This window comes from Herpailurus yagouaroundi, unplaced genomic scaffold (genome assembly GCF_014898765.1).
Source record: "Herpailurus yagouaroundi ecotype Mexico unplaced genomic scaffold, PumYag 254, whole genome shotgun sequence".
Lineage (NCBI taxonomy): Eukaryota > Metazoa > Chordata > Mammalia > Carnivora > Felidae > Herpailurus > Herpailurus yagouaroundi.
The window spans coordinates 171231-181649 of NW_024412471.1; the positions used below are offsets into that span (position 1 = coordinate 171231).

Genomic DNA, 10419 nt, shown 5'->3' on the forward strand with positions numbered 1-10419 from the left:
GAAAAGTTTTCACTTATCTATTATGAAAATTGACATCAGCACATGGTGGCTGTGCTTACGGTAGGAACATTCTCATTGAAATACAGTCTTTCACTTCTGGAGGCTTCTGTCTCAGAATAGCTGCAGACATGCCTGGCTAAGTGAAAAGATCCTGTTGAAATTTCTGGTGGTAGGGGCAGTGTCTTGCCTTCCTCTGTGTTCTCAGTGCCTGACACAGTAGGGACTCAGGAAACAGGTAAGTGGAAAAGGTGAGCTATTACAAAGGATTTTCTGATTATAGGGGCTGTCCTCAAAGACTTCAAGTCATACATTGTACAAAGGTGAGCAAGGTCAGTGTGTGGGATGACAGGTAAGAACTTAACAATACTGGAGAGTGGGACAAGGCCAGAGGAACAGCTGCTGGAGTAAATCTGCAGGACAAGACTACCAGGGCTCACCTGCTTCATCTTAGAAGGCTCCCAGGGGGAGGCAGGCTTTGACATGTAGTTTGGCCGAAAAGAAGAGTCTATATAAGTGAAACAGAAGGTGAGATGGTAAGAAGCCTTTCTCAGCCTATTAAAACAGGACCCTGGGGAGACAGTACCTGAGTTATGGGACCTCAGAGGTCAGAACCCTTCTTCCCTAACTTCCTTCTCCCTCCTATCTCTCCTTTTCCCCCTTTCCCTCTTCTCCTCCCTGTCAGGCTTCAGAAGTAGTCCTAACTGCTCCTCAGAAAGGAGTGATGGACAATAAGCACTGGGAGGGCAGAGTAACTCTTGTCTTACTATCACAGCGGTTCCTTTTCCCCACCCAGACTCATACCACATAAGCCCACACTCTGATACCTCATGCACCACAAATGCATTTCCTTGAGGTTAACTAACAACCACCCAACCCACACCACCTCTACCCAAGGGCTGAGGACTCTTTCTGGAGGCTCTTTCCCCCTACCTCTCCAGTTCCCCCAGACCACTCCTCATAATTCTGGCCCCTGAAGTCTCAGAGTCCAGTCATTTTCAGTACAGTGAATTCCATCACGCTGTTGGGGATTGACCCCACCAGTATTGGCACATTTAGTGGAGGAGGCAGCATCTGGCTTTGTCCACTCCCTGAAGTGAGCCTTTTTGAAGTCCTTGAGCAGTCCCTCACCCTACTAGACTTCCAAGTCCAGCCAATTCCAGATCAGGACCTCAGACATGTGTCTCCCTCCAGTGCCACTCCATTTCTCCCTGGCAGAGGTGTCTATGGCATGATTCTATGATTTGGTATTTGCTAAGCACCTACTCTGTCCTGGATACAAAAAGCACTAAGAGCCCTGCTTCATGCTTCGGAGCTTTCACTCTAGAGATAGTGCAAACACATTACACATTAATAGATAACACAAGATGATAAGTGAAAGATGGGCAAACAGAGAGGCAGGTGAATTCTGGTTATGGGTTGAAAATGGTACTAGTTCACCTGCATGTACCACATCAGAATGATAGTATTTTGAATGATGTTGTTCCTACTATTATTAGCATCCCATCCTGGGCTGGGGACAGGAGCCCATCCCTGATAATTATCCACCCCTTCTCATTCCTAGTCCCAATTTGTTGTGACCCTATTGCTCTGAGCAATAGATGTCTCTTCCTTCCTTCCTTCCTTCCTTCCTTCCTTCCTTCCTTCCTTCCTTCCCTTCTTTATTTCTGTCTTTTTCTTTTTTGTGCTGGTTCTTCTTCTGAGAGTATTCTCCCCCTCTTCTCTTTGTCTTTGGAAAATCTTTCAAGAACCAATCTAAATCCTCACATCTTCTGTAATGGGTTCCCTGGTAATGCCTGACCAAGAAAATCTTCCAGAGGCTTTATTGCTTGCTGCACATGTAATTTATTATTGTGCACATTTTAATGTGAGATTGTAAACATTTCAAGCATGAGGCTATGTCTCATATATATCCTATTTCTTTTCAGTGAATGCAATGGTTCATTATGCATATTAGTTATTAGGTATTGAAAAATCCTTGTCATCAACATTTGTAAAAACAGTTTACAGAATGCTTTCCATATATTATGTCCTGAGTCAATTAATTTCACATGACTATGAACTCAGGCCATGACAAAATCAGAGACTTAAAGTGAGGTGGATTGCCTACATCACACTGTGGACACTTCAACTACATTTCCTGAATACTATGATATTTTTATTTAGATTGTAACAAAAAATTCAATTTGGAGTCATTGTTCAGGTACTTCTTATTTCAGAACTCATACTTGCCTTTTTTTCCTAGGAATAGATACTAAGAGATCTTCTGTCCTTAGAGTTTTCCTCCTGGTACAACTGTAGCCAAACCACCATAATCCTGACTTGTACCCATGGCTACAAGTAACATCACGAGGACAAACCACTGGGTCTAAATTCTTGGTTTCTATTTCAGTAGAGGAAATTGTCACTAGCAAAGGATAGGCTTAGTGTAACCTATTCATCGTCAAAAGGCTCAGTCCCTTATGTTCTCCTTTTCTCCCATCCAAAGGAGAGAAGTAGAGGAGAATTTTCTGGTATTTAAAGAACAGAAATAAAACTGTGCTCAAAGTTATCCATACTCCTCATAAAATAAATTTTTAAAAATATAAAATAAAATATAAAATAAATCTATACATACATAAAATCTTAAGATGTAGAGTCTTCTTAAGTCTCAAAGAAAATCTAAACCAAATTGAACCAAAGATTTTACAGGATGACTTCTGGAATGACAGTATGAAGAACTCCATCTCCCCAACAAAATAGCTATAACTGTTGACAATTACTTAAAAAAAAAACTTTTAAAGTTTCTATAAATTGTCCTATGGCAAATTAAGAAAACATTTATTCAAGAAAATCTACTAAATGTCAGTAACAACTGAAAGCCAACATTTCTCATAACATCTCTAGCTCTATGTTGCAGAGGCTAAATCCCAAGATGGGGCAGCCAATACACAGGGCTCCCTTCTTCTACCCAGCTCCCACTGAAGAGGCAGGCAGTGATCCTACCTCAGTTGCAACAGACCTAGAATCCTGGAACCCTTATCACCTTTGCCTCACCTCACTTTTAGGATAGAAAATCCATGGTGAAGAGGCAATTTAAGAAGACTAGAGGTTGCCATCCCAGTACAATGCCCTGCTCATACAACAGGATGTCTCTCCAAGAGAAGCAGACAAAACTGTCCCCAAACTCAGCTCCAGAGCAGTGGCTCAGAGATTTTGACCAGCGGAAGGGGTAAACCAAAAGATAAAAAGCTTTGAGGTTCTTGCCAAAGGAGCTTCCTTTATTCAGAACAGAGTTTGGGAGAAGTTCAAACCTAAAACCACTCTGAAAAATAAGGGAGATTTTATTAAGAAAAGTTGCTTATCCATGGCAGCGATACGTTGAATCACAGCAGGACAGCTAGTTTACCAGAGAGAATCAAGGAAAGCAAAGCCCTTCTGGGTTCAGAACAAACCTCAAAGATCCCCTCAAAAACTACCTGCAAAGGGCACTGGACCTAATTGGATCTGACCAATTAAGAGATTTGAGAGTTCAGAAATAAACCCATCAATGCCTGGTCAATTGATTTTTGACAATGTGTCAAGACATTTCACTGAGGAAGCCATAGTCTTTTCAACAAATGGTGCTGGGAAACTATATATCCACATGTAAAAGAATGAAGTTGTTCCCTACCTACAGTATTTTAAAAAAAATAACTCAGAATGGATCCAAACCTAACTGATGGGATTAAAAATATAAAACTCTTCATGTATGAAAAAATCTTCATGACCTTGTAAGGAAACATAACCTCTGTTTTCATGACAATCTAATCTGAGGTAGATATTTATAGCACCTGACATTAGGAGGTATCCAGTATAAGTGAGGAGAGACAACCCCTGACCCATTTCGAACTGGAATATTACATTCCTCAGAAATATAAAATCCTCTTGTCTGGGAATTCCTACTTAGAAAACATGGTGGTCATGTGTCACTTTGGCCAGCAATCAACTCCATACATGATAGTATGCTAGTTGACTTTTTGGAAGGGATCGCCCAACCCGTGTAGTGTTTGAGCTTTCTTGTTAATGACATCAAAGGAATATACATCCCTCTTCTAGCTCTCTGAAATAGCCAAGGAGCAGATACATGCTGAAGATCAGCCATATGGATGAATCCTCATGAGACTTTGAATCTTGAATGATTAACTAAAGACACAGGGACATCTAGAGGTCATATTAATCACAGCAGTTGTGATGGGTTCTTACTATCTGCTCCACCAGACACTTGTGTTTTTTCATGAACTAAAATATAAATTTGAGGTACTGGCCACTTATCCAGTTTATAATAAGACTATCAAGACTATATCAAGTTTATCAAAAAATGAAATCTTGCCATCTGCAAAAACATGGATGATCTAGAAGGTATTATGCTAAGTGAAATAAGTCAGACAGAGGAAGACAAATACCATATAGTTTCATTAATAAGTATAATCTAAAAAACAAAACAGGGGCGCCTGAGTGACTCAGTCGGTTAAGAGTCCGACTTCAGCTCAGGTCACGATCTCACGGCCGGTGAGTTCAAGCCCCGTGTCGGGCTCTGGGCTGATGGCTCAGAACCTGGAGCCTGCTTCTGATTCTGTGTCTCCCTCTCTCTCTGCCCCTCCCCCGTTCATGCTCTGTCTCTCTCTGTCTCAAAAATAAATAAAACGTAAAAAAAAACCAAAACAAACAAAAACAGAAACAGATTCATAAATACAGAGAACAAACTGGTGGTTGTCACAAGGGAGGGGGGTAGAAAACAGGGAAAATAGGTGAAGGGGATTAAGAAAGTACAAACTTTTAGTTATAAAATAAATAAGACAAGGATGAAAAGTACAGCATAGGGAGTATAGTCAATAATATTGTGATAACATTGTATGGTGATGGTGGTAAGCACACTTTTCTTGGTAAGCATTATGTAATGTATAGAATTGTCAGATCACTATGTTGTACATCTGAAACTAATATAGTATGTCAACTATATTTCAATAATAAAAAAGACTATCAAGGCAAAATAAACTCAAAGTAAAATTATTAATAATTAAATATCATGTGAAATTTTTAATTAAAAACATTTTGATAAAAAAATCAAGACTATTTTACAAAACATAGATATGAAATATTTGACTCTAAAAAACTCAGGGAGAGAAAAGAAAGAAGTGACTGATTTTTTTAATTCCCTGATTCCTTTAATAGGCATTTTTAATTTTTACAATCTTTGCCACGTGCTATATGGATGTTTCTAGTTAGAATTAACCAAGATTCATGGGCTATTTGTAAAAAGTTCATGTACACTTTTCTAAACAATTTTTTTTGGCTGAAGGTGAAAGAAATTCAAAGGTGAGTTGGGGCAATGTCATACAGGGGGAAGGAGGAGGAGACCAATGGAGGGATGGAATATGCATGTGTCCCTGCCTAGTCCCAAGGACTAAGCTGCACCCTGAAGAAAGCCCAAGTCCAAGTTCAGGGACAGCTTCATAGGAGTTGTCTGGGAAATGGTGTCAGAGTATGAGGCAGAGCTTTTCATAAAACAGACATGGTGAACTTCTCTGAAAACAAAGATATAGAGGACAGCTGTATCAACAAAATTGCCTAAAGTCAGTGTCCTTTAAGTGGAGATGGTAAAATGAGCATTCACAAAGTGTGACTAGAGTCCATGCTCCACACCACTCAGAATTCTGAAAATGTCCCACCTAAGAGCCAAGTCAGAGTGATAGAGCTCTTTGCTGAGCAAGAGAAAAGAGTCCCCTTTTGGAGAAACTTTGCAGACAGTTTTTGAACGATATATATTATCATCATACATCATGTATTATATATGATATACAAATAATATATAATTATCTCACAGAATTATATATATAATAAATATTTGATATGTAAATATACAATAAATACATATAAATATATAATAAGTATATATATGTGTGTGTATGTATTTGTGTGTGTGTGTATATATATATACATATATACACTTATATATGTATATATGTATATATATATAGTAACCTAACTGCTGGAAACAAATAAGAAATTTTCTATGATTAAGAATTCAGGACACTGTCCTCTTAATTCTTCCCCAGGGAGGAGTCTGCCAGATGTCTCCCTGATTGCAGGGATAGGAAGTAGGACCCAAGTCTTACCCAGGAAATGGCAAGGAAATGAAACCAGCTGTGTCACCTAAGCAAGTTCCTCTGCAAGTGTGAGTCAAATAATGTACATTAGTGCAGTTTCCTGTGACCAAATGTCCATCACAGTGGAAAGAACAACTGGTCCTGAGCCATTTCATCCTTTGTTTAAGAGAAGATTCTGGAATCAGGTGTGACCTTGCTGCCATAAGAGAGGCATCATTCACATCACAGATAAAGGAAAGGAGGAGTCAGAGACTGGAATCTGCTAAGTAATTGCATCTAATATCAGAAGAAAATTGCACCCCATGTAGACTGTGCCCCTTCCCCCAGTGTCCAAGCAGCAATCAGAAATGCATTTTGAAGACTAGAAGAAACAACAAACATCAGGAAGAAAATGGAGAGGCTCCCTTCTCCTGCTGTGATCACCCAGCCCACAGGACTGACAAATGTGCCATTAAACCAAGTTTGGCATTGTGACTATTTCTTACACTGAATATTTTAATTTCTAAACTGAGACTGGGTTTGTGCTTCAAAATAAATTATTTCATTTACTTGGAAAGAGCTGTAAAGTCACTAGGCCTTCCTAGGTCTTTAGGAATTAGAAGATCATCCCATTGAATAAAATTTTAAAGATAGTAGCGTAATATTAAAAATTTCTATTTTTATTACATCCCATAAGCTATGTTTGCTCAATCTGATGGTTATAGTCAGATTGTTTAACATCCACCTGCTTGAGGAAGTGCTTAGGTGACCAGATAAGGCTTTACAAAAGGATGATATTTGAGGTGGGCCTTCAAGGGGGAATAGAATTTAATGAGGATGTAAAATGTTCTGGATACTGAGCTACAGATGGTAAACTCTACCGCTTCCCAGATAAAAGACATCAAGATGTACAAGTCTGAGTTATCTCTAGATAAGAGTCAATTGTTGAGTGTGGGAAAAGCATGAGTTTTCTTGGAGCACCATGAAGGGCAAACCTTGGAAATTAAGTTGGAAACACTTTCTGTTGGGTCTTAAATGCAGGACTTAAGAAGCATGTGCATTATTCTGTAGAGACCCCTGCTTCTCAGAAATGAAGTGGCAAGCTCACAAATGTGGCACAAAGGGTATGTTTGGGGGAAAAAAGGTGTAGAGGATTTAATGGAGCCAGAAGAGGAAGAAAGGTTTGCTGGGAGGTGAGTACAAGAGCAATTTTTACTCCCAAATGTTCTGGGCCTAAATGTATTACAGAAGTGGTGGGTAGGAAACATGTATTTTCAAAATATGTCTATTTTTTTCTTTTTTAATTTTATTAATTTGATTTTTTCTTCTTCTTCTTTGTGTGTGTGTGTGTGTGTGTGTGTGTGTGTGTGTGTGGTGGGAGAGGAAGGATGTTTGGTGGGGTAGGTCAAGAGCACCAGAATGAGTACATGGAGGGAGGACAACATGGGGTTGGGGCCCTGAAAGTGACCAGAAGCTCAAGCATTTATGTTTACAAAAAGGTAACCTAACTGCTGGGAAACAAAGGGAATAAGAAATTTTCTATGATTAAGAATTCAGGACACTGTCCTCTTAATTCTTCCCCAAAGACTTGTAACCAGAGACTTGGTTACAGCAATCTGCTTCAGAGCCCAGACAACATGGTACAAAACAGAGTGGGAAGCCTTTGTCTTTCGTGCTACACCTCCATTTACCCCAGTTTAGGCCAGATTGCCCTCTGGCCCCTGAGGTTCCAAGGCCACTACCAGCAGAGGACAGGGTGGAGGAGAACAATGATAATCCAGGAAAGAAATGGTCCTTTCAAAACAACATGCTGAGCAGATTCCTGATTTTATTGGTTTACATCAGCCAGAGAGCACTGTGGAATAAGGTACAACATGAGTTACTTTGACATGGGGATGAGATCCAAGGCCAACAGATGGGGGAGTAGGAGACGGTTGATTTCTAAACCCCACAGATGTCATCTTGTCTTTGCAAGTTCAGAGTCTTCTCTGGGACCTCTCAGACTCTGAGTTAGGCCTAGGAGGAGAAAGATGACGTTCTCTGCAGTTGGTTGCTTCCAAGTCTGCTCTTCTTGGCTCAGGCAGGGTCCATGTCAGCAGCAGCCTCCAGATGACTGACCGCTGCTCCCTCCACAGCAGCTGGAGCCCCTCGAGGGCTGGCTGCAGCATCCAGAGCTCCCTGAGGGCTGGCTGCAGCAGTCAGAGCTCTGGTGCCTGTGGCAGTGGGACCTGCGTCGCCTGTGGTGGCTCAGACAGCAGCCACCACCCCCAGAGCTACAGCAGCCACCACCCCCAGAGCTACAACAGCCCCCGCCCCCAGAGCTGGAGCCACAGCAGCCCCCAGAACTGACATTGCAGCAGGAAGAGACTGGGGGACACTTGGGGGGACACTTGGGGGCAGGACACTTGGGGGGACACTTGGGAGGAGGCTGGCACTGTTGCTGGTTCTGCTGGCAGGACATCTTGGCAGGAGGGGTCAGGAGCTGAGGAAGAGTCACACAGTCAGACCCAGGACACAGAGCCCCCCACCTCACCCCTTCCTGTTCTCAGTATCATTTCTAGAGCCTTTATTTTTAACAGTTTAAATGGAGTTGTTGATAATTCAACACTGGAATTTTCATTATTTCTAGTGGTTAGGCAAATGCTCTCACACTGCCTCCCTTGAGTCATAATTTCTGTTTGAGGTAGGCAGGGATTATTCTGTATTTCACAAAAAAAAGGAAACAGAGGCAAAAACCAGTAAGAAGAAAATCTACTATGATTAATTATCTGATAAGTGAAGGTGGTAATTTCTCCCATCTTGTCAACCAGAAGTCTCAAATTGTCCAGCCTGGAAACCAGATCAGAATGTAAATATTGTCTTGAAGAAAGGAATTAAGGATCATAACTTTATCGAAGGTTTTGTTCTGTAAGGAATTGGATATGCTGATAGAAATGGTCTGGAAGGCTGACTGGTCTCACTGGCTCACTTTATTACTGAGATAGCTAAAGAATGGTATGTTTGTGGAGGTGGGAGATTCAAACTTGGACACCCCAGCTCCAGTCTGATGCTCTGGCATTTCCAGCACACCCAAGGCCTCTCACTATATCTTGGCACAGTGAGTCTCATCTTGGTGTGTCTGACTTCTTAAACAGACCCCAATTTCATCTCAGATCCATAGGTATGTAGGTTTTAGAACTGCCCCAAATATCCTCTGATTAGCCCTTTCTCTTCCCCGCTGAACTTTGCAAAGAGTCACAATTTAAGATTTTACTCTGAAAGGTGACATCCTCTTGTGAAAGCAATTCTAGTGGAGCCTGATGGCCAGCACTTTCATTCTCTCTGACCTGACAGCCCTCCCAGCTAGAGCTCAGTTTGGTATAACACAAAGACACTGCCATCCACTCTTCTATCCAGCACTCAGTAGACGCACTTCCCCATGCATGTCCTCCTTCAGTCTTCCTGAGTCTTCTCTCCCCTTTTCCACATTGCCTCCAATCCCCAAGGCCTTTTCTCACCTGCCCCTGCAGCTCTGGTCTAAGTTCCCTCCCAGGGGACACTTACCGTGTGCAAGCAGCACTAGTCTGTCAGCACCTCAGGAGAGGAGTATACGAAGGTGCTCTGAGGCCAAGGCCCTTTTATCCTGGCTTTGAGCTCTGCCCCTAAGCTGTGAGACAGGACCTGGGCATGAGGGGACCGCCTCCTGCCACCCACATTGTCCTGTCACCTGTGACCAGGTGGTGACTGGCAGTTAGTCCCAGTTAGCAATAGGGTTGCTTAGAAAAAGGATCAAGGGAGAAAAACTGCAATCATCCCCCACCTGACTCTCCCATTGTCCCTGCAGGATACCTGCCTGGCTCAGTTTTGGAGCTTGAGTTCTATTTTCTTGCCTCCCAAATCTTAATTCAATGTTTCTGGACAATGTTTCTGGTTCCTGCTATAGCAACCAGGAACCCGCTTGAGGAGTGTAACCCTGGAGAGAATCTTGGTTCTGCCACCTATTAGCTGCATGACCTTGTGAAAAATACCTCATCCTCTTGTTCTCAGTTTTGTCCAACTACAGTGGAGATCATATAAAAATAACTTTCTTGTTGGAGGGGTGTGAAAGTCAGTGAGCTAATGCAAGGGAAATTTCTGATAGTTTTTAACATGCTATATTCTCTAAGAAAATGTCAACACATTCATTTTTTTTAATTACAGTTGTTTTCTAAGGAGAGTGAACCTGGTTAGAAAATACAATCTTCTTCTGTTTTTTGAGCTTATTGGTAGGTTTTAATAAGACATTGTGAACCAGGAGTGAAGTTTTATAGAGGAAGGAGAGAGGGAAGACCTGGTC

At 41.5% G+C, this 10419-nt stretch overlaps 1 long non-coding RNA gene across 1 annotated transcript; it reads right to left on the reverse strand.

Annotated features, from left to right (window-relative positions):
• Positions 1 to 7912: 7912 nt before the first annotated feature.
• LOC121021035 (uncharacterized) lies at positions 7913 to 9737 on the reverse strand. The gene is made up of 2 exons (XR_005786401.1): positions 9648 to 9737; positions 7913 to 8586 (listed from the first exon to the last, which is right to left on the reverse strand). It is a non-coding gene; the product is annotated as an uncharacterized LOC121021035 (long non-coding RNA).
• Between the last annotated feature and the right edge of the window lie 682 nt (positions 9738 to 10419).